Raw genomic sequence first — 25,134 nt, 5'->3', positions numbered from 1 at the left:
AGTGCTCTAAATGCACTGGGCTGCCCATATTGTTTTCAGATTGGTGGTTCTGTTCAGCATGCAGGCTTAGCCCTGTGCATGTAACAGCTGCTGACTTCAGTGGGGCCTTTAATCCTACACATGAGTATATATCTTTCTGCTTTACAATTCCAAAATTTATTTAATCAGATCTGAGACATGTGCATCGCTGGACATGAATGGAATAATTACAGAGAAGGAACTGGAAAAGCACTTGGAACATTTGTTGTATTTTTAGCAAAACAACACTTGTGGATACACTTATATTTCCATTTTCATGTCTTGTTAGGGTCTGTGAGAAGAGAGCAACAGTGTGTAACCAGGTCTGTATAGGTCTTCCTTGATTCTGTCTTATATGAACATTTAAGAGAGCGGAATGCAGAGTTGGCAGCCATGGCACCCCCTGTGGCTTTGTGTTTGCATGTCCAACCTCTGTGCGTAGAGAAGCTGAGCTGATGAGTTGATGTTGTGGCATGGGAGAGTAGAGAGACAGTGCGGGAGGCTCCATGCCTCCTGTCCCCTTTCCCAGCAATGCCCCTGTTGCACCTTGTTGCACATGTCTTTCAGTATTTTGGGTATGGAGAGTCATGGAGAAAAGTCCTGTTTGATTTGGTCCTGTGGAGCCTCAGAGAAGTGTCTGAAGGGACATACAGGAGGTTTAAGGTTGGAATTAGAGCTGAGATGTAAGGTGAGAAAGCAAAGAATTGAGGAAGAGAAGACCAGGCCTTTGGACTTAACAACAACAACAAAAGGAACCTCTTAGAGTATGACTAGGCAAGAGGCAACAAGTCTTTGTCCATAGCAATACCTGTGATCTACAGTTCTGGATTGTTAGTTTTGATACATGATACATATGATAGTTGTTGCATGTCTTGATTTTGACTCACTTGAGTTAGGGACCACTTTTGATAAAATCAGTCACAGTATTTTAATCTATGTATGTATTATCTACTGAATTGCTTCTAATTAGTTCTTTATGTACTCTAGCAGTTTCAAGACAGTTTTAGTCAGTGTTGGTATAACATGTCAAAGTAAGAAGTGAAAAGGTTGACAAATTCCTTCTAAATACTTACATTCTGCGCCGCATTTAAGTGTAAAGCCTCACTTTAAAAACAAAAAGTCCTTTGACCTCATGTGTTTTTTTTACAGTATTTTGTATTTTCTATATATGCAGAACTTGAAAAAGTATTTCTGCTGAGCAGATAATACCATATTTAAAAAAAAAAAAAAAAAAGTGTTTGATTTATCTCATATATGCCATCCTTACCTAAGGAATCCCCTGGGACAGTAGCATCAAGTTCAGTTCCACTTTCCTGACTCAGTCACTAACTTGAAAGAAAATCCTGTTCTAGTCACATAATATTTGGTGTCTAGTAACTTTGATTTTATTTGTAAATAAATAAGAACACTTTAGAGAAATAGACATTATTTTTAATGGAATCAGTTATGCCTGAACATAGGCAATATCCCGTGCTGGATGAATGAGGCTGTCAAACTAGATGCAACACAGAAGTCCACTGTGTGAATGGAACCATAAATCTGATTTATTTTTCTCTTCTCCTCCTGTAATGGTGCGCCTGGCACTACTGTGCTTGAGAAATCTAGGCTTGGCCCCTTAAAGTAACTGTGTTGAACATAATGGTTTATAAATAACACATAAACATCTTTGCAACATCCAAGACAAGAATCAGCCGACTTCCCTTATTTTGTCCCAGTCAGAACCTCATCTCCGTGCATTGTTGGTACATCTGCAAGTAATCTGACTGGTTTACAATAGGTTTTACTGGTAAAAACACTCTTAATAGCCTTCTTTTTGGAAAATAACTCTGGAACTCTGACATCTCCATTAGATTCATGCCCATTTTACTGAACCAATGTTCTTCCAACAGCCTCCTATGTTCTCCCTCCTTTTACCCATTTATTGCTAACAAAGCAGCCCCAAGAGCCAATTTATCTGTGTCCCAAATTATTATTTATGTCCCAAATTATTTAGTTGCATCAACTTTATTATTTAGATCAGAGTAATACTTAGTTACTTGTGCAATTTTATTTTTATCAACAATGAAGTAATTCTTAAAAAGGCAGTTATGTCTTTAAAACCTTCCTTCAGTGATTCTGCCTTCTGTCTAGGAGATACAATTGCGATATGATATTCAGTATACTTGGCTATCTAGGAGGTACCATTTATTTTCTTTATCGATTAAGAATAAATGATTTCTCAGAAAAGAATTGTAGGAAGTATACATTACCTTTTCTTTCCCTAGGAAGAGATGCTTGCAGCAGTATATGGGAAAGGATACCATTTAATGTCTTTAAAAAGTGTTTATCCATTGCAGGTTTAATAGCAACCTTCTGGTAGTTGAAACCTTCTCTTATAGCTGAAATAATCTGAATTCATATATATCAGCACAAGCTGCTCACAGACCAAAGTTTAGCTGATACTGATTAAATCTAAAAAAGCAGCTGGCCTCAGTTTTCCTTTACACAATTATATTTTCAATTCACTCTTTTAAAACTGTTCTTTTCCTAACTCTTGTTTGGAGCTTAGCACCCTACCCTGCTACATCCCAATTTACATTTTTCTAAAGTTCCTCCCTCAAAAATAGCAAAAAAAAAAAAAAGATATTCCCACCTCCATACTATGAAGAAACCACATATTACCCATTTCTCAGGATGATCTACGCCAGCACGGAAGGGAAGCTATTTTAAAGCCCCTGCTTTTAGCCTTTGTGTGTTGGGCTCAGCAGTAACTTTTCACCAACATCTGTCTGTCATGAAGCAGGAATGCATTGTTATCTCCATTGCTATTGACTGGAACAGAAGCACAAGAAAATGATTTTCTCCAGCTCATACCAAAGGGTTATCACAGAACTAAGACAGAGCCTGAATTCCCCAGTCTTGGTAGAAGGCTTTAATTGCACATTACATAAAGTTGCTAACCGAAAGGATATAAAGTTAGTAAAGCCTCTTTTTTTATCATTACCTGAGGAGGAAAAGAACAGTTTATCTTACTTTTATATTATACTTCTTATTTTACATACGTCTGTCTTAAATTGCCTATGTTTTAGGGTGCCTGACTGTATTGGGGTTGATTGTGGGGGCAAAGGCAACTTTCTGAATACTGATGGAAAGGTGATTTTCAACTCCGCTTTAGGAGTGGCAGGTGTCAGCATGTCTCTGCTTTACACAGTCAGTTTGCACCTCTCACTGAGGGGGTTGTTTTGTGGATCTATCAAAAGAACGGAGCTGGGGAAGTAGTGTTGATGGCTGCAAAGCTTTTTGTGTTGGCTTATTTGTGGGTAGAATAAGCCTTCTCCTGTCTAGTGTTGCTAGTGCCCTTCATTGGATTCTGGAGATTGCGACTAATTAAAATAAGAATCGGGTAGTCATTTTTCAAAACAAATGGTAAGCCTATAAATAAAACATAACCTGACTGCGAAGTCATTATTGTAGGGAATTACTATGTTGCCATATTCATTACAGCATGCAATAAGATCCACATGTTTGTAAATTTATCTTATTAGTTCATTGGCATGGTTGTCCTCCCAGACAACTTTTCAGACTCTGTAAGTATTGTGCTTGTGTCCTAAATCTTCAAATTATAATCCAGGTTTTAATATTGACCATTGAACTGCTGATGATGTGCATTGCCTGTGGTGAATATAAACAGACTTGCTGGAAAATGAACACCAGTTGTTTTTTTAAAGGCATCTGGCAGATTAATGGAGCATCACTATTATTATCTGAGTGGAGGGCAGGACACAACTCAACATTTTCTCAAGTCTCTTGGGCCAAAATCTCTCGTGTCACTGTTGCCAGGCAGATGAGCACTGTAGCACACTTATGATGAGGACCGACCCATCATGCGATGGTCTAGAGCTTGTGCTGTGTCGTGTTATCATTTGAGATGTTGTGAGTGTTCGACAGGGTCACTTAGAGTAGACCTTTCGTCTGATTCATAGATGCAAAAAGCTGTCTCGGTGAAAGTGTTTTCAGTGTCTAGACTTAGCTCTTCTGTGTTTTTTTGACTGCTGTTCTTATTGTGATGCCAGTTTAGGAGGGTAGTTGAGAAAAGCCACTGACAAAAACAGATTCTTTAATCATGTTGGTCTTGCTATCCTCTAACAAGACTGACAGTCAACAACTGAGTATGCAATGACCCTAAACCGTGTGGAATGATTAGCCAAAGGGTGTCATCAGTCATACACTCCTAAAGACTGAGAAGTGGTCTACTTAGCTGGGGTGCTGTTACCCATTTAACTCCAGTTATTCTTCTGAATTAGCCCAATTGGAACAGGACACTTTGAAAATGAAAAATCCACACTGTCATCTGTGTCATTTCATATGTTTGTAAGCCTGTATCTACTGAAAGCTTAACTTTGAAGACCACAAAAGATCAGATAAATAACACCTTTATAATTAATGCTAATAAAAAATACAGAAAAACGTAAAGTGCATCTCATCCCTGTTATTTTCTTTCTGATCTAAACACATTTTTGTCTTTGTAGTGCTAGATGATTAAAAAGCAAGTTTTGTTTCTCTCCCACTGAAATGGAACAATACCTAAGTACAGTCAAAAGATACGTTATCCTTAGCATGCGCTTTACGGGTGGAAGACAGTAAGTAACTGCTAAAAGCCACATGTAATGCTATACAGCTTTGCTGCTTTAACTGTTTCCTCTTTCTGCATCTCTTATGAAGTATTTAAAAGATTTTACTGGTATTCATTGCCATGAGACTAAGCATGCTGACCATTTTCTATGCATAATCTGTATTTAGTGTTTAAGTGTTAAACTTAACAGCAACAGGGTCAAGTTAACACCTCTGGCTTTGGCATCTAAAAGCCATAAATAACAAACAACTGTAGAATTAAACTCTTCAGAGTGTATTTTTATCTCCCTTGTACTAGAGCAAAGCAAGCACTTCCCTGAATTATGGTGTAAGAATTCCCCCACCTTTTCTGCATACATGTGGGGTAATCTGGGGAAGCAGAAGGCAACTGGAACTTCAGCTGAGCCGATCTGAAGCCATACTGCTGAATAGTTACATTACTAACTGAAGTGTTCACTGACATTCTAGCAAACGCCTCTGTGGTGACCCCTTGGAGTGAGAAGGGTTGTCTTTTTTTTCTCCTATTAAATGTGATATGGGAATTTGTGTTGGGACTATATTTAAGAACTCAAATGACACTTTTTACTGAAAACACGCTGAATGGATTTAAATTATGTGATTTGAAAATCATTTTTTCTAGGCTATTTGTCACCCTTGCGTCAATTTCGTGTGGTGAATCCTTGGGGAAGGCAAAGGAAGTAAATTGCAGAAAGGGAATGTGTAGAGAGCCCAGTACAGTGAGAGCTCTGACAGCCCCGTAGTCATTCAACTCACTGTCTCATGGGGCTGTTGTGTCCTGAGATCATGAGCACCACCAAAATCACCAGGCATGGGTATATGGGTGCCACTTGGCCAGATTCTTTCCAGGAATCATTCTCCCGCAGTCAGTGAACAGACAAGAAGGGTGAATGTTGATAATTAATTATAGTTTACAGTTCAACGCAATTAACACTTTAATTTGAATGAGTAACGTTTTTAATGTGAAGAGGTTACTGTGCAATCCCATTTTTATTTCATACTTATTGCCATATGCTGTATGTTTTGTTCTTTTAAATAGTATTAATATTCTCTTTGACTGCCTCATATACAATAGCACATCTCCCTTTTGATTTATAAAATATGCTTATGAGACCAAAAGCATGTACGGTATTAAAATACATTAGACAAATTGAGCCACTGTCAATTAAAAGACTCCTCCAAAAATTCAGTTTATGGGCTCAACAAAGTCTCTTCAAAAAGATCAGCCCTGAAGCTTCTGGGGGAACAATCTGGGGCTTTTTTCGTCAGCAGGGAGCTGAACTCTGAGCTCTCACTGCTCCGTGCGGTTCATAGCTGCCTAAATAGCTTTATAATTCAAGAATTTCATCTCATCTGAAGCGTCAAAGTAGAATACAAATAGAGAAGTGACCTTTAATCAGTAACCCAAACCATAAAACTCATGTATTTGGAAACAATCTGGAAGCTATTGCAAGCTTCCCTGCTAGCAATCCCACCACGGCAAGCAAGCAAGCACATCCTGTACTACCTGAAGAGACATCAGATTTAGCTCGGCTTGAATGCATTACAGGGTGGAGATGAATCTCCAAAAGGAAAATGTATATTTTTCTTTGCCAAATACGTGTATGAAGAAAATATTATTGGCTCCTGATATTATTATTTGTCCATCAAAAATAGTGAAAATCACAGTTTGCACACATTTTCTGCAAAAATACAACTTCTTTTCTATCAGGTATATTTTAGCAGAAGCAATTTCCTCATATCAAAAGGCAAAAAGTCAGGCAATCATTATAGTGTTGTCTCTCTGCACTTCACATCCTAGCAGCAATTGCTTCAACACGTTTTTTGTTGATTTTCACTTAAATAAAATATTCAGTTCTTTTTTGATGAACAAGAAAGCAAATTCTGTTAATGAAAAAATTCAAAAAGATCCCATTCAACTAATGCAACACAAACTACTTTGTAATTATAACAATGAGAAAATTTTCTATTACTTTTTCAGAAATATGTTTTGCATATTTCCTATAAAACAGATATACAAAAAATAATCCTTTGTTGCTGTCATGATACCCCGGCTCCAAAGATTCTCTGTATACTGGACCAACGTTTGCATGCGGTGTCTGGTAGCTTTATTATACTGAAAAAGCAGGAAAAATACAGAAGGATGTGCAGTATAATATGAGTAGGAGAAAAGAGATTTTTAGCTTTCTGTATTTTCTTTGTGAGGCTGAGCTGGCAGCGTTCATGTTAATTTAATTCTGTGATTATGTTTCCTCAGTAAATATTTAGTCCTGCTGTAACAGATGATTTGGGACTGTGTTGGCAGGAAAAGCTTCAGCCTTCTTTTTTACTTTCTGCTGTTGGTCATTTCAGACAGCATTCAGGGAATGTGCATATTAACAGAAAAGGCACTTCAAGCGCAGAGCTGCTCTTGCTTTATGCTGCTGTGTGAGGAACACCTTCACTTCCATCACTGAAATGCACAACTGGTTTCAGAAGGGCCCAGTCCCTTGCAGGCTCACAGCCATGTCTAGTTATTTGTTGAGACTAAGGGGTTCTGCACGCACCCTTCCACCACGTGGGCCTGGGGAAAACACAACTCAACAGGAAGATCCACATAGTGCCAGCCAAGGTACAAGGAAAAGAGCCGATCTGCAACAGACATCTCCATTTGCACATCTCTAAATGGGTACTACCTTCATAGAGCATCTTTTGTCTATTTTGTTCCAAGAAAGAAAGCCTGGATGCTCCAAGAGTAAGTGCTGATTGTCACAGTGCTGCACACACATCCTGCCCACTGGCTATCACAAAGGTGTTACAAACACGAGTGCTGGCCACAAGATCCAGTCATGAAAACACACTTGCTAAAGAATACATGGCCTGAGCATAGGCTAACGTACACAGATGAACTAGGAAAGATATTTGCCCAGGAGAAATTTCTGACACTTCAGAGTTTTGGTCTTGAACCAGAACAAGAATGAAGCATTTCAAAATTTGCTACTAAATTCCCCCAAGCCTGGGGGAGAAAAGATTTTGAACAATTAATATAAAAATATAATACATGAAAATAAAATATATTGTTTTATATAACAATATATAAAAGCATCCTACAAAAATAGAATATTAGTCTTAAATGAAACATAATACTTTATGTTACCAAAAATCCTAAATATATACTGATAGAATCACAGTGAAATAAGAAAATTAGAATAACTTGCTTTAATTTGTTTTCATTGGGGGAAAAAAAAAAAAAAAAAGTATTCCTGCAAAATATTTCATCTCTGCCCTTTGTTAACTTTTCCAAAAGAGGTTTATTAAAGTTTTCTCTCCTTCTATGCTATTTTCACTGTAAAAAAATAACACACTGCAATGCTTATCTTTTGTGTTTCTGTAACCTGTACCCTAGAAGCTCTTTGTGCACTGTCTAGCAAAGTGATCTTGGCCTACAACCAGTGCTTGTGTGCAACATGATAATGCAAATAATACATTTTAAAACTTTTTTTTTTTTTTTCCAAGTACCAACAATCTGAATGTGATTACTGGAACTGTGAGAATATTCACATCCAGAAGGGCTGTGCAAGGTAGTTTTGAGAAAAGTAAAGTAGGAAGATATCCAATTAACATTCAAAATAATGCCTCATTACTCACAGCTCTTCTCCTTCCCCTACAAGTAGCAACAAAACAGATCTCATCTTCTCCCTGTGACATTGCATGTCAGTTAAATTGAGGAGTCTCCAAAGTTTCTCAGTGGGGTTTCTTCTGCCAACATACACATGCATACACAAAATCCACATAAAAATTAAAATTAAGAAGTGGAGAATCAATTATACAAGATCTCTACAGCAAACATGGATGTCCAGTTCCACATTTCATTGTGTGGTAAACTGCTGCTGGAGTTTCTCAGGAGGAATCATCAATATAACCCCAAGAGACCAAATGACTTTGCGACTGGCTATTTATCTCTATCTCACTTATGTCAGGAAATTTTGTACTAAAAGCATAACAAATGGTTCTTGAATTTGTAATATCTAATTCATGTGATATAACTAACTGCTCAGTGATATATTAATGTCAATCTCAGTTAAACTGGTCTAATTTTATTTCAGTTGCTACCAGAAATGAATGTCACCCATACAAACTGTATTCATTGTGAATGCATTGAGTATAATGTAGTATGATGTTACCTTCCACAAACAATTTAAAATGGTTTTAATACATACATGTACATGCATGTTACTGTGTTAACCTGTACTAGCCCTCTAGCTAGTGAGGAATTAAACCAGTAAGATTAAAAAAAAAAAAGTATGTTTTAAAAGCTTTTCTCTTCAGATCTCTCAGTGTAAGCATGGAGGATGAAGCTGTGGATATTTCAGTGGGGGCAGTTGCTAATATACTGCTGCAAAACTGAGAAGGACACTGCAGCTTGACAAGGAAAGGAGAGGACAAATGGTCAAAGCAAATGTTACCAAAGAAGAATAAGCAAGAAAGGGCCTGAAATGATCATATGCTTGCTTGCCTTTCTATGGCATTCTGGTTCATATGAGTTGTATCATAAACTGAATAAGGAACACAAATGTGGAAGAGTGAACATGTTTTCTGAGGGGAAGGAGAGGGGAATGTATCCCATGTAGGAAAAATGTATGTAGGCAAGGTATAAGGAACACCAGTGGAGAAGAAAGTAGGAGCCATGAAGAACTCAGAGGTTTACATAGAGACTGTAAGTCATGTAGCATGGAAGTGGAAAAAAGAACTCTTACAGGACAGGCCAGGCCAACAACTGAGAATGAAGGACATGGTTCAGAAAGAGGAGAAATGAAGCATAGACAAAGCTTATTTTAGTCGTATGAAAAAAAGGATGAAAATAGGTGGCAAATAGGAAGAATGAAAATTAAAAAAAATATTAACAGTCAAAGGATTCACATGGTAGTTTTTAAATCACGATTCTGATGTAGAGCATGGCTGTGACAGCAAGGGTGAAGTACAGGCTGCCTGCAGGATGCCTGCTTGCATGCAATTGATCCACCACACAGATGCTCCCTTAAGCAGACTTTGTGTGTTCTGGTTTACAACTGAAATTTATAAATAAAAGAATTCCCAAGTCTTGAGGTAGATAAATAAATTACAGATGTAAATGAAGCAAATGGTTCTCTCTTTTACAAGATCTAAAAGCTGCAGGCCAGTTTCTGTAAGTGCCATTGGCATTCAGATGAGCTTAAAGCCAGTTCAAAGTGGAGATTCTGGATTTGCTCTGGCTTGTAGATAGATGGAAACTATTAAATAGCAGTGTTAACATTGAAAAAGGGGTTAGACTTTTCTTAAGAAACTTGAGACAATAATACTGACATACATGATTTTTTTCTTGCATGCCTTGGGCAGATACTACTTCTGAGCCTTATTTAATGCTTCAAATACATGTGTGATGTTTCAGAACTGACCATTTGGCTGAAAGATCAAGTTAATCCACACATCCATGACTGTGCAGCATCATGACTGTTTTAGCAGTGGGTTAACAAAGGATTATTACCTGCAGTCAAGATTTTCTGGAGACTACAAATAAAATTTAATCTCTTCTTTAATCTTAAAATCATCTCCATTCCTTCCACAATGCAAGAGATTTCCCAAGGAATTGTGATACAACTTCCTAGGACTCAGGCCCTAATTTATGGGGACAGCTATGTCTTGTAGGATAGGATAAACTGGCCACCTGTGAAAAAGGTCAGGTCCTGTTTCACTACATGAAAGCAAATAAATTTGCTGCAGGTGGAACGCTGAGATACGAAAATAAATTGTTAGAATCTTTGTTTTAATGTGAATGTGCCCAACAGCAACACCCAAACTCTTGTCAGTGTGATTTCAGGAATTATGATACCACTTCAGAAATGCTCTCCGCACTCTGCAGCCTTAATTTCCCTGCAGGTACCATCTCTACTGTTTTATCAGACAACCTTCAAGGCTTTTTTACATACCTCATTTGCATGTTTGCTGGTCTAATATGTTACCTGTTCTGTGTGTACATGGCCTTCATACTGTAGTTTGTGAATGATTATTTGCTGAACAGGGCTTCATAGTGTGTTGATCACAGCGTGCAAATGTTGTTTACATTTACATCAGTGAGGGCACACAGAGTATGAGAATTGCCACAATTTATTAAGTGAAACTTAGAATCAGATTAAGTGTATTCCACTGCGAGGCAGCACTAAGCAGCACTGCTGCCCTGCCACCCAAAGAGAAGCTAATTTTGTTTTCCATTTTATATTATGTTTCAGGGAGCATGTAATGTCTTTCATAGTGTGCTATATGTTTATCTCATGAAGGTTTACAGACAATAAGAATCAAACAGCGGCGTGGCTGCTCCAGCAAAAGTGCCAGGCTAAGTAAAGAAAATTTCCACTGTTCCTCTAACCAAACCTGCATTGTTGCAGACGTGGGAGCAGGTCCCCTCAGACCACAGGTTTGCCAGTAAACTTTGTGCACCAGTCTTGGATGTTTCCACTCTCAGTTCATGCTCATGCAGCAGAATTATTTAGACAAGCTGAGATTTTCCCGGTTTGGAATGGGAGGGAAAAGTGTATGGTGCTGCCAGGCAGAAGATTATATCTTCTTTTTGGTGGAGGTTTCAGGCTCTTCGGAGAGCTTGTGGTTGTGGCTGTCACTCTCTGCCACACTCAGAGGCTTTTTTTTATTGTCCCTGTCAGTTAGCAGCCCAAGGTTACTGCCAGCTCTCTGTCAGTGCTTTGATTTTTGTCAGCTATGGCCAGGTCCTTTTAGTTATCTGCTATCTTTTCAGCTTTGTTCAGCCTGAGCTCTACTTGTCTACTAATTAGCTCTTTGGAGATTTCCCTTTTAAAACTCACTATCACAGAGGACAGGAACCGTTCAAAAGTTTTGTGCTTCATAGAAATTCCATATTCATCCACATCCCATACAGCCATCTTTTTAAAATTAAAAGTGGCAGGTCAGGCCAATTTAAGGTATATAAGCAGCACAGCCTGTAAAAAGATACCTTTAGGTTCTTGATCAGGTATGTAGATGAATGACAGAAAAAGAAAAAAGGTTTTCACTGCAAGGACCAAGGTATACAAATAAAAAAGAAACTATCATTCTGTGTAACATATTCTCATTTTCTTTATCTTCTGGTGTGCAAATATTGTGCTAGCTGAATATAAAAGTAGCACAACTTTAGGGTACAAAAAAAACACACTGTAACAACATCAAGAGTGGTCTTACATCAAGGAGGGCCCTGAGGATGTCTTTGTTGTCAACTTCAGAAGAAAAGAGAGGAACAGACGAGGAAACTGGCAGAAGGAATAGATGCCAAAGAGAACTCAAAGGATTAGGTCCGGGTGAGGTGATCGGTATTCGAAAACAGTCTGCCTTCTGGCTCTGATCTAAGGGAATAGGCTGGCAGCAAAGCCAGAGGGCATAACAGCACAAACACACCTTCAGCACACTGCTGGAGGCTTGCCTCAGTGCCTTAAAAATTGTGGTAGCAATTAGAAATAAAGGTATATAGGAGCAATAGGTGAAAGTGCTCTATTTATGAATAAAAGTCCTCTTTTTACATAATACTCAGTCTACTCCTATCTTTTTCTCCTTCTTTTTTTTGCCACTTAGTACGTTTTTCTTGTGGTATCTCGTCGATGCTGTAAGTTGCGCCTACATTGCACTTACATAGTGTTAATGCCTGGAAGATGAAAGTAAAAACCTTTGAATATATTAATGTTATAACACAGATGTCTTACTTTTTATACTCTTTTTTTAGAAATATGGTGTGGTTAATAATGATGCAGATTGTGCTGGATGGATGAGCAGATGAAACAGGGGAATACAGATTAAATAAAAATTTCTTCAAAGCTTACGTTTGCTTCATAATTTAACTTCTGTACTTGTCATGATAGCAGTAGCGAGGTGCAACCACGCATAATCACATTGTTCTAAAATATCCTGGTGAAACAGAACAAACCTCATCTAAACAGCACTGCCACACTTGTTCAGATAACTGGAGAAAAAAGTAATTAGGAAATGTCAGCCCAGCTCCATGGCTGATGCTAATTAGAAATCTGAAGTTACAATAAAAAGTACACAAAACAGTTTTACAGTTGAGAACCAAACATTTCCTACTGGAGGCAAGGCTGCAAGAGAGGCCATTGATTAATCTGTCCAGGCCTCCTTTTCGACACACCAACTCCTGCAGGTTGGGCCTGAGCTCATATTTTTCTTATGCGTTGGACACCGGAAAGAAATATGGATTCGGCAGCTTTGGTTTTAATGGGGAAGCTCCCTTCTGCTCAGGTAGCTGCTGGTAGCCTGGGTGATGTGTGGCCTCCTCCAAGCACTCACTTGCATCTGGGAGCTGCTCTTGCTCTTTAGATTTCGGGCTCTCAGCGATCCAGGCATTACAATGAGTTCCCGCTATATAGGTCCTTATTCTGTGAACTTCTCACGTATTTATACTTCTACTATTCTTCAGAAATACCTGGAGTCTCTCCTCGTGTCTGGCCAGACTGACAGAATGACAAACATTTAGTTGTTTCTCATTTTTATCTTTTGGACTTTTTCAGCCTCTCTTAAAACTATCTCATAACTTCTCTGGCTGACTGATTCTGAGAGCTTTACACATTTTTTCTGTTTCTTGCAGGTTGAAGATTTCACACATATCCTGCTACAATATTCTAATTCTGCTGCTCTCAAGGTTGGCTGGATACCATAAGCTTTCTGGTAATCTTTTAGATTAATCCAAATTAGGGCATTTGTTTCATAAATGTAACAGTTATTTTAGACGTATGCATTGAAAGCATTTTTGAAGCCACTTGTACCGGCTTTAAGGAAAATTCTGGCTTGTCATGCTCATTTTCAAATTGATTCACAATCTTTGAACTGCGAGACTGATCAGGTCAAACTTGCGTTTTGAAAAGGCAGTTTATGACTTCCCTAATTTTAATTCCATCGGGTTTGATATAGGATACCTGGTATTCTTTTTGAAGAAGCAACAGCCCAGACACTTTCTCATTGGCATCACATTATTTGCTTATGCCTACTTGCAGAATCCAGCATTTGTACGCTAAATAGCTGGTCTCTTGCTCCAAGGTTTACATACTGGTCACAACAAGTTGAAGCACTCACATCTGTATTGCATCTTTGTCCAACTGACACCTTAAATGTTTGGAAGCAATTTAGTCAGATAATTTGCAGATAGGAATAGTCTCTCAGTCTCTCCTTCCTCACTAGGAAAATGACATACTTCAGGTATGGGTAGCTGCTGCATTGCTTTATCCTTTCCAGGTTCAGCCTCTGTTCATAACAGACAGTAAGTGACCACTGTATAATACTGTTGTCAGTCACTGCTCATCTTTTTTCCCCTTACTTTGGTTATGCCTCCCCTGCTTTTTCTTAGAAGCAGAAGGACGTTGCAAACACAATCTACCTTGAGTTTTTGCTAACTTCAAATTAATACACCTGAGAATGCTGATCACCCATATATTTATCTCAAGCAGTCCTCTTAGCATATTTGGCTGACAGCATTAATATTCTTTCACAGCAAATTTAATCCAAATTGTCTGCCTCAGCCACCCACGTCTACTCTATGCTGTGCAGAGCAGGGTAATTGCTTGCTTAATACAAAATTGCATGGTTGTGAGACAATCTGTACTTTTGCCAACTTAGATATAATTTCCTCAATTGCAGGGGTCTGTTACCGAGCTCATCTCAGTACCATCCTGTATAAATGCATTTCTCTATGCATATGCACTTTGTCAGTTTTTCACCAGCTATTCTGCTGCTTACCCATCTGAAGGGCTGTCTCAGAACTGACTTTTCCCGCTTGCATATACTGAAAACACTGAATGCATCAGCTGAATCATTTTATCTAGCTCTAGTACTGTCTGACAGACATAACAGTCCTTGAATCTCAGTAATCTTTTAATAGCTTTGTTCTGAGATGCACATTTTGCACTTTGACTGATTTTATTTCTTCTGTGTCTATTTCATGGACTGTTCGTCCTATTACAATAATGGAGGCAACACATAGCTTGCTGTTGAACAGTGATTAAGCTGGTCAAAAATTGGGTGAAGATTCACACAAAACTGTAATTACCGGTGTGTTTGCAGTATACGTAACTTGAGAATTTTCTGGGAGGAAATTAGGTTTAACTAGTAGGAAAAAATAAAAATAAAATAAAAATGGGTGCATTATCTGTTTGCAGATCCATCCTACCCCCCTGAACCGGTATGTATTTCTGCACAACTCCTGATGATACACCATGCTTTAAGGCTGCATACAGTGTTATAGAATAGCCCTGTACCTCCCAGTCAAGGTTTGTGAAGTCTCTGACTTCAGTACAATCACTCCTTTTGTTGAAATAAAATGCTTTTAATGCTCCTGGCCATAAAGAAAAGTTGCACAATACGATCTAAATTAAATAAAATCACCGAGGCCTGCCTGAGTTTGCAGAGAACTGCATTAACATTTGTGTGAGAGAAAAATGGGTTCATTCATCTCACTGCTGTGCCAAACTGCATGTGAACCCCACCCCAGCAGAAGAACAGAACTGGCCCTCAAGACGGGAGTAGACCCAAACTACCACTCCTGTTACTCCTAAAAAACAAGGCCGTGGGTTTTGGGGTGGCGAGGGCCATGGCAGCAGGCCACAGGGCCAGGCCCAGCGGGTTGCCAGCAGGGGGGTCGGTGAGAGCTGCCCCCAAGGGACGACACTGAGCTGCAGGTCCTGCTGCCAGGTGCGATTACCCACTTCATTGCCGTTTATTGAGTGAAATGGCAACATTTTTCCCCAGGCATGGAACCCATGTTTGAAAAACAAAGGTGAATTTTAACTGTGAACTGAAAGAGATTCCTATTAACGCTTTTCTTTTCCTCTGCAGGCAAACATCTATTTTGCTGCAAGATGACTACTGAAGAAAAGAAAAACAGAAAAAAGAAAAAAAAAATACCTGAAGACGAAAACCAGCAAAGCTCCCATAGGTAAAATTTTTGTTGTTCAGCCTGCCATATTTGAAGTACAACATGGGCTGCTTACTGGGGAAGCAAATAGCTGTCATGGGGAAGGAGATCAGATGAGACCGTGTTAACACGAAACATGCCTGCTTCCCAAGAACTTCATTAAAGAGAGTAGAGAGTATTTCTCAGGGCTTTAACAAATATTGAAAACCCCAAGCCCACGCTTGAGGCATGTAACTATTAACATCCTTACTTTACAGAGAGGCTAAGCTAAGAGAGAAGCTTAGACTAAACATTTGTAAGTGCCCTCCAGTTGAGGGCCAAGCTTGTATTTACATGTACATCCATTTTGGATGTCCAAGTCTGGATTTCCTCTTGCTGTGGTTTTCTTCTTACAGACGATGCTGGGCTCCCACAACTACAGCTAAGACTGAGAAGAGTAGTGTCAATGCTCAGTGTCACAGAAAATTGAATTCAAATTATTTCAGGTAGAAGTCCAAATGTTAAAGGTTTCGGTGCAAGAAACTGGACTCTCAGCATCTTATCCAGGTCATTGAGTTTTGATTCCTCTAGCTCAGCACTCCTGCACCAGGAATTCACAGTGCTGCCACCGTGCATCTATGTGAGCACAAAAAAATCTTCAATAGGAAAGGCCAAAGGGCAAACAGCTGCTGCATAAATGCTTTGAAAGTTGGTCTCTGATGTGATGAATGGTTATGGGGACATCTACAGTCTTTCAGATAGATAAGAGCCTGCTTCACTCATTCTCTGAGCTGATCAGGCACGGATTACTCCACACTGAAATCCTGCAGCCATGGCTGGTGCTGTGATGAACCCAGAGGCATTGAGCCCTGCAGCATAGATCAACAGCACAGTAAAGCTATCACGGCTGTTTGCTTCATCTGCTCCAGACTGCAGGCAGAGCTTCTTCTCATCCAATTGCAAAGACTTCACAGACATACCCTAAACAGCAGCTGTTGTGTTACTCCCTCAGAAATTCAGAAATATAATGCTACAGATGACTCGTCTTTCTCCACTCATAGTGCGTTTCACACAAAGAAAGGAGTAAAGACCACGATGGCAAAGACAGGAAAAAAAATCTGAGGACTGCCCTTGTGCACATGTAGACAGCTGCTAAATGTAGCTGCTACTCTCCACTAACTTCATGGTCATTTTTTTAGTCTTTCTGTAAACATTACAGCACAAATGACTTCTAAAGCAAGGCCAAAAGGACATGGATGTGGTGGCCTCAGCTCTATGCCAAATCATTTGTATATCCTTTTCTTCTCTGTAAAAATGAGTATCTTATTTTTTTCAAAGAATGAAGCTTCTCTGTAAGGTGAATAGTGCTGTGGGAAGAAGGCACAGCAGGAGTTTAAGAAATCTGGGAGTTTTCCACGTCACCAGTGCTGTGAGTGCAGCAAAATAATTGAGATCCCTGTAATTAATAAAATATGAAGTCTGTGTAACTTCTTACTTGGTATATATATACAACGATAGATTAAAAATGGTGATTTCTCCTGATTTGTACTGCAAAGTTAAAATGGCATGCTTTACTTTTTTGAGCAGTTAAAAGAAGTCCCTCAGTAAATACAGTACATACAGTTGACTGTTTTTTTATTTCCTAAGTCAGCTAAACGTCATTCACGTGGCACTGCATAGCACGTAATGTTTTCACAGCTTTATCTTTGTTGATTTGGTAAATAAGGAAAGGAGTCCTTCCACATTTTTGAAATGGCAGCAAAAACTGAAAATCTAAACAGTGGCATTGGCAGCCCCTATGTCAGACCAAATGATGGAATATAACTTGAAGCTGAGACCCCCATATCCCCCACACATTTCCCCTCTTGCCTTATCCCTGAGCCCATCTGCATTACAGCCTTCTGCCAGCACAGGTGTGCCAGGGAGCAATGTGGTGAATGCAAGCTTTGACTAATGCAGATGATGTGTTGGCAGCAAAGGTCATTTATGTAGCCAAAAACTATTCTAACTCTGCTTTCATCAGCCATGAATACAGTGTTAAAACAGAGGGGTAGGACGATAGTTTGGTTTTGTTGTTGTTGTTGGTGGTGGTGTTTTTTTTTTTTTTTTTTTTTTTTTTTTTTTGCAGAAATGGCATCCTCATTTAGAAAGCTTTCAATACAGGCTTGATTTTTTCCTAGCTTAGAAGCAAAGCAGCCTGGAAGAATGTATGTAGAAGCTGCTCTTTTTAAAATTTATTTGCTTGTTGGGCATTCCTTCTGTACAAAGTGTTTCTTGCACCCTTCTGAACTGTCCAACCTTATTGATCAAGCTGAGGTGCTTTCAGCCTGGAAAATTTGTAAGCACCTGAGTTAGGCACCTCTCTGATGAATTAAATATTTTACCTGTCGTCATTTAAACCCTTCTGTATTTCACAGTTTTTTTCATAGGTCTATATTAGTCCTCAACTTATCCATCTGCTCTCATGTGCTAGCAAGCATCGGTGCAAACTTGACCAAGGAACATGTCTGCACTGACAAACGCAAGACACCACAGCCCTATGCCTTGTGGTGGATCCCCTTCCAGATCCCAACACACACGCACAGTTGCAGGGCCCAAAGCCACATTTTCAGAATTTCATTACAATTAATACCCAGCTTCATAAATGACTGCATTTTTTTTAATTGTACTAGATATATTCGATTTCCTACTTAGTGATTTAACCAACTTACCTCCTGCTTCTATGCTAATAGATAGATGGGATGAGATAAACTCAGCCTAATGCTAATTCAAATTAAACACCGTCCAACCTATGGCTCTAACAGAGAACTTGTGCACATGTTTGGTAAGAAGAGGATATACCTTTTCCGGCATCAGAAAAGCATGTAGGGATTTCTGTGTACGGTTGCATGAGATAATGAACCCATTCAGGAAGAGGAGTTTTTCAATGTTCAAAACAAAATTACAATCAAGATGACGTGTATGTGATTGTACTTCTACCCTTCCTCAGTGGTTTTCTTAATCATCACTGTACTCAGGAGGAAAGAGGTTTCTGAAAGAAGAAAGGGACAAATCCTTTTTCAAACTAGAAAGAAAAAAAAAAGAAAGCCAAGCACTTTCACATTAATGTAGAAAATGCATCACCTTGCTGGCTTCCATCAGCATGTCATCTTGACAATATTGGTGTATTTTCCTGGGCAAAGCAGTTACATGCTAAGAAGGCAAAGGAGTTCTCTACTCAAACTTGCAGAATATTGAGATTTCGTATCTTCCATATTCACTTCTGGTAGATTACTACTTAAAAAAAATTTTGGTCTCCCAAACAATGGAGTGGAACATGAAAAAGGTGAAAAGTATAATTAATACCAAGTAGGATATGTAAAAACACAACTTCCCTGTGCCAGAGAAGTGATGAGTTTCTACCTGGTCCCTTTTGGGCTAAGCTGTTTGATCAGCTTCCCTCAGTCTCTGTGGATGTCCTTATACTAGTTTAATTGAAGGACCCCTGTTCTCTTTTTATTTTTGCTCTATGAAAAATGCATTGGAGATGTCTTATAATGAACTTTGATATGGTGAAATGATAATAATGTCCTAATTATATATAAAAATGTAATTACACTTGCTACTATTATAGAAAAACTCCCTTTATAATGAAGTGTTATGTTAGAAAAAAAGATTTCATTATAGGCGGATTCCTTTACTTGTTAATTTGGCCTGTGATTCATCGCTTTAATATTAAAAAAAAATTCTCTCTAAGTTACTTTTGATGTTTCTCATTTACGGTTCATTTCTCTGCTCTGGCACCTTAAGATGCCAAAATTACAAACTTATTTAAGATATACTTAAAAATGCACTAGTTTTTTTAAAAGAAAGATGGGAAAAAAGGGGTAAGAGTCCTTTTTCTGGTAAAAGTACTTTGTAATAGAACATGGAACCAGGTTAAATATCTGTGGCCACGGTTTTGTGGACCTATTACCAACCTGCTGTTAAAACCATTTTTCCTCAACACACAATTAAGGAAAGATTGTAACAAATACCTAAAATTGCTAGTGAAAGGGAAGATAATATTGAAAATAGCCCATTTAGAATGGACAGTTCAATGAGAGAAGCATCCAATCACTTCTGAGAGTTGCAATAAAGTGACAGTCCTGAACAAATAAGCTTTTTGTAATGGGAAACAGTATTTCCCAAGCTGAAACATTTAATGGCTGTGAGGTGACAGAACGCCCAACCAACTCTATTAAACTACATTGTTCCTGTAAAGGAACATCTCCTAAGATTTATTTTTTTAAATGATAAAAAAGATCTTTTAATAAAGCATACGGCTCAGCTTACATCATCCTTCCAAGTACTGAATGTCAGTTTCCTTTTGCATGGAAGTCCTGCTCCCACCCTTTCTCTCCTTCCTCCTCTTTGCTGAATTCAGGGTGGTCTCCCTAAATGGGATCTTCCTCACTGGCCAGCAGCTTGCAGGGCTCCAGCCCTTGCCAGAGTGCGAAATGGATCTGCCTTGCGATGGTGCATCATAGAAGTAAAATGTGAAGAAGAGGTCCCTGACCTCTACCAGAGGCCTAATGAAAGATAGTTTTTCCTTGCCTCATTTCTGTCTTTAGACTATCACAGCAATGACAACAGTTATTTATCTGGGATAAGCTCTATCTAAAGCTTATATATAAAGCTATTGCATTCTGTTTGATGTGTATGCTTCATCATGCTCTCAGCTCTTGCTGAGACATCTACACGTGTAGAACTAACTTATTGTTTTCTTCATAGTTCACATCCCATATCTGCCTTCCAGCCTGTATATAAAGACAGACTCTGAAGGTCCATCTCTTTGTGGGTTCAGTAGTGTCTTTTTTTTTTTTTTTCTCATTGCACATTCTTGTAAAGCTGCACAAGGCAAGACCTTCAAACCTGCAAATCTGTGAAGGTTCTTGCACAGAACATTTAGGTAAGAAAAGTTTTCATTCACATAATCAAAATGAAGCAAGGAAAGTTATTTGAATAAAGAAAAATCCAGGAACATTTACTCTTTAACAAATATGAAGAAGTGAATATGAAAACAAATGCTCTACCTTATTTGAGACCACATCAGTCCAACCGTATATTTTTATGTGCCTTGGTGATAAATTCAGTAGTGTCTGTTATATTCATATGTACTTATTTATATTATGTTGTGACAGAATTGGATCTAACATTTTATTCTTATTCTTTGCTTTCATCCTGCTAATTTGAGGAGCTCCTACCAAAAATAAAAAATAAAAATAATAAAATACACTGGAACACTGGAAAAGCCTTCAATAAAAAGCCACTCTTGCCATAAGAGAGGTTAGTGTGGGACAGGTAGCTGTTACAAAAAACTTCCCTGGGAAGGGGGTGACTCCACTGTGCTGTGTGACACTGCTGTCTCACACTCCCAACAAGGCTGTACCCTCCTTTTAGAATGCTAGACAAGATTATTTCTTTTACGGTTAGAAAATTCACATTAAAAAAAATTATTCCAACCTGCAAACTTAAAATATTATATAGAAAAAGAAAAGTAGTCTTATAAATACTAAGCACAACTTGTTGCTACACTTTTGTCTATAATGTATAAAAACTCCTGATCATCATACATGAGCATTTAGCAGCCCCAGAGTATCCTATATTCAAAACACCCTCCCAATGAGTCCTTACAGCAGCCCTGTGTAATACAACTTAGTGAGTCATTTCTTCACAGTTATAGCACTATTCTCTCTTCAGAGGCAAAAACGTCAAGAGGGCTGTGAGGAAGGGCAGAATGGAGACTTCAGAAACAGAGCAAGAGATGTAGTTTGCAATAGAGCAGCAAGTGTGGTTGCAGGAGATGCAATCTCGTGCGCTACCACAATGCAGAATTTCCCCCTCTTTTCTTCTTTGTTGGAGAAGCACTCACATGAATAACTGCAGATGAAGCACAAGGTGGCATCAAAACTGGTTTTATAGCAGAAAACTACTTAAAATTTTAATCACGAAAAAAAAACTGAATTAATAAAAAGGGTTAATTCATTATGTCCCCTTTCAGCTCTGGGAAGAGTAGGTTTGGGTTCCTCTGGTGTTTTGATGGCAAGGAGGTATTTGGAGTGTTATTTCAGATCATATTAAAATTACTAGCAGATGAGTGCTGTATTTTCTGCTTGGTTAAAAGCACAGTGAACCATTTAATGAAAGCTAATTATTTCCCTGCTACTCCCAGCGATGCAATTTCTGATTTTGAACAGGTAACCAGTGGTGGAGGAAGTCCTTGCTGACAGCTGTGCTTATCCCCAGACCCTTGCACGGGTCACCTCACCTCAGCAGACTTGCCTGGCAGCTGAGCTGATGGGGCTATGGCAGGTATACAGGGCCAATGGCCACAGAGCTCAATGGGCAGGTGAAGCTAATTTACTGACAATACTTCTGGCAGTCCAAGATGCTAATGCCAATGTACAAAGCATTTCTTCTGTTAGCAAAGCCCCACATAGTAGAGTAATCACAGTGATTTCTGACAGAAGGCACACCTTTGAAGGCTTTAAGATCCTTGCAGCCTTTAAAAATTTCATTCTAAGCTAGCCAGTTGCAAGATATTTCAAAAGCTTAAGCTTCCCATGATCAAAGGCACTCTTGAATAACACTATTATGTTCTCCTCCTTAAATCCTGTCTACTTGGCAGTGTTGGTGAGGAATTCGGCAATTTCTTACTTCCACTAGTGAAGCATATTGAAACATGCAAACTGCACACGCACAGCTCCTCAACAGTGTCACATATTCTGTTGATGTACATCTCAGGATCTGACAATGCGTAGCACTGTGTTCAGGAAAACAGATTGCTGTTTATTCTATCATTTAATTTAGAAAGCAGGAAGGTGATTAATGTTCAGTAATGTAAAAAAAAAAAAAAGTAGTTACCACTTTGTTGTCACACATTTTGAAAGTAGCATCTATTTGAAAATAAAATTGGGGACCAAATTTTCAGTCTCTGACAACATTTGTTAATTCAGTTTTGCTTGCTGTCTTCTCTGCAAAGGTAGGCTGTATTCACAGCTCTTTGCAGGTGCCAGATGGTTTACCCTGTCTTCTCATTAGTGTACACAAACACAAATTTTACATTATAGAAACCAGATGTACGTTCGCATTGTTCACATAGCCAGTTTTGACAATAATTAATGCTATTAGTGACAAGTTTGTGGTAAACCACACAGCTCCTCACCAGTACTTTATCCATACAGTCTTGTGACTTGTTTTGACTTGGTACCTTTTGGGGGGAGGGAGGGATGGGGAAGCTGAAACAAATTGGCAAACACTTAGGAACAGAAGAACCGTAAGGAAGCTCCTCTGTAGCCCCATGTCCTTTCTATCACAGACACATGAAAACTACAGAAATATAGCAAAAGCAGAAGTGTTCCACAAAGTCTGATCAGTGTCACTCAATCCTCTTCCTTGTTTTCAATTAGACCTCTCCTTTGAAGAAATGTGCATTTGCAATAAGGTCTGTACAGATAGCAAAGCCAACTATATATATATATATATATATATATATATACTAATAGCTTCAAAAGCCTTCCAGTCAATCCGCACTGGAGCAGGCTTGTGTCCTATAAAGTTCAATTTTCACACATATACTCAAAAATATTTTGACAGTTCATTTATCATATTTCCAAGTAGACACATGCTGTAATGCTCTTAAAAGACAGCCTCTACAAAATGACCTTTTCTACTTACTATGTTCTACAGACTAAAAGCACTTGCCCTGAACTTTAGTTTTGCTGAGATCAATGAGAGTTGTGCTATGGATTCTAGTGAATCCTAACTTTCATTTTTATATTTATGCAACAGGTAGGATTTGCACCAATAAACCTTGTTTTATTTCCACATCTAATAATAAGGTCAAAATAAACTGAGAAATCTTTAATATTCTAAAAGAGCACTTCAGTAATTTTTGCATTTCTCCGTACTCCAGATAGAGACCATCAGTGACAGCAAGACACAATTTATAATTCCTAGTTTGCTGAACCACAGAAGAGTCTTGCTACAAAGTCCCAAGGGCTTCAAGGTCATTCTGTTACCCAGCTATTATTCTTGGAAAACCTGGTCAGGAAGAGATAGAGGATAGGATAAGCTCATTTGGCATCCTGATGAAAAACTTTTATTTCAGGTGTAGCTTAAAGTAAAACTTTAAAAAAAATATTAAAAACTCAGTGGGACAACCTTCCTGTGTATCTTATGCCAACACCCATTCTCCCACCACAGCAAGGCGGGCTCAAAGCCGTAATCACTAGCTGTTTTTATGTCAGTTTCCTTTGGGGGGCCTTCTCTGTCACCATCAGGACTTCTCAGGCAGACAATCTTTGTCTCAGTCTCACCCCCACCCCGTCCCCTTTTTACTTTATATAGTTTAATATAAACTATTTTATCTCTCTTTTTGTATGAAACATTGCTGAACATGACAGAATGTGCAATTTATCTGCTGAACCTATAAGATTACTCATCTTTGCCATTACAAGAAATGCAATTTCTTCTCTTGCCTGGAGAGGAGGAAGAGAATGAGACAAAAAACAGGTATATTGCGGCCAACTAGTGGCTCTACCCATGGGATTAAGTTTTAGGAACAGCAAGAACAGGAAGGCAGGAGTTGTTCTCTCCAAGGAAATGAGCTATTGGGAAAGCAAGTGATCAGACCCAGCTTCCTTTCCTACACAGGTCTGTGACCTACTGCTATCTATTCATATTTTGCTGTAGTCTAACCCTGATCTTGGCTTCTAATTCCTTGGTTTCTTCAAATATAATAATTTTAAAATTTCGAAGTATAAGCAGCTGTGGCCACCTCTGGCAGATTTGAACCAGACCCCATACTCTGCATGCAAAATGAACAGCCAAGCAAAAGCATAAGCATTATCAACTGCCAGCATCAACAGGTTTTACAGCTATTAAGGTAATACAAAACGCAGCTGGTGCTGTTTTCATATGTATCTGTTCATTACAAGCTTTGACTTTTTAATTTTTTATCTTATCTGAAGCCATACTACGGAACATGTGCTGGTTTTGGATGTACCAGCAACCCCCACTGAGCAAAATGGAGAAACAAACATCTAGGATGCTCCGCCAGGTTAATGCTCTGACATTTCATGTTTATCCCAGAACTGAGCTGTGTGAAAGGGAAACATGAGCTGTAAGTCTGTTCCTTAGCAGTTTGGAAAGCATATCAAAGAACACCTTCAGATGAGATGAGCAGCCTTGTTCAGCCATTAATATCTCCTTCATTTACCAGGACCAGCTTCTTCTTATAATACTACCCATGCAATTGTGTTTGTAACTGAACTCTTCACTGCGGTTTTGTGCATACAGGAAAGTCACCCACTAGAGGTAAAGCCTGCATAGTCAAGGATCACCACCTCTTTGCTTTTCCTCACCAAACAACACTGAGCACTGACCCAAATCTGTTGTAGCCAACAAATTAAGAGCTGTGAGGAAATGCTAATGGGGTATTTTCTGGCAATCACATTAAAGAGACTTTTTTTTGTGCATATCCCTTCCAGCCCTAACAAACCACCACTGAATGAACAGTGCAGATAGCTACGAAGTTCCAACAACACAAA

General features: G+C 38.7%; 1 protein-coding gene across 2 annotated transcripts in view; it reads right to left on the bottom strand.

Moving 5' to 3' along the window:
• TTC29 (tetratricopeptide repeat domain 29) overlaps positions 1–25,134 on the bottom strand; it is a 372,975-nt gene that overhangs the window by 154,893 nt on the left and 192,948 nt on the right. The gene's annotated exons all lie outside the window — the stretch shown is intronic.

This window comes from Aythya fuligula, chromosome 4, assembly GCF_009819795.1.
Source record: "Aythya fuligula isolate bAytFul2 chromosome 4, bAytFul2.pri, whole genome shotgun sequence".
In the NCBI taxonomy this organism is placed as follows: domain Eukaryota; kingdom Metazoa; phylum Chordata; class Aves; order Anseriformes; family Anatidae; genus Aythya; species Aythya fuligula.
The sequence above is the reverse complement of the archived record's forward strand: the minus strand, read 5'-3'. Positions and strand labels throughout refer to the sequence as shown.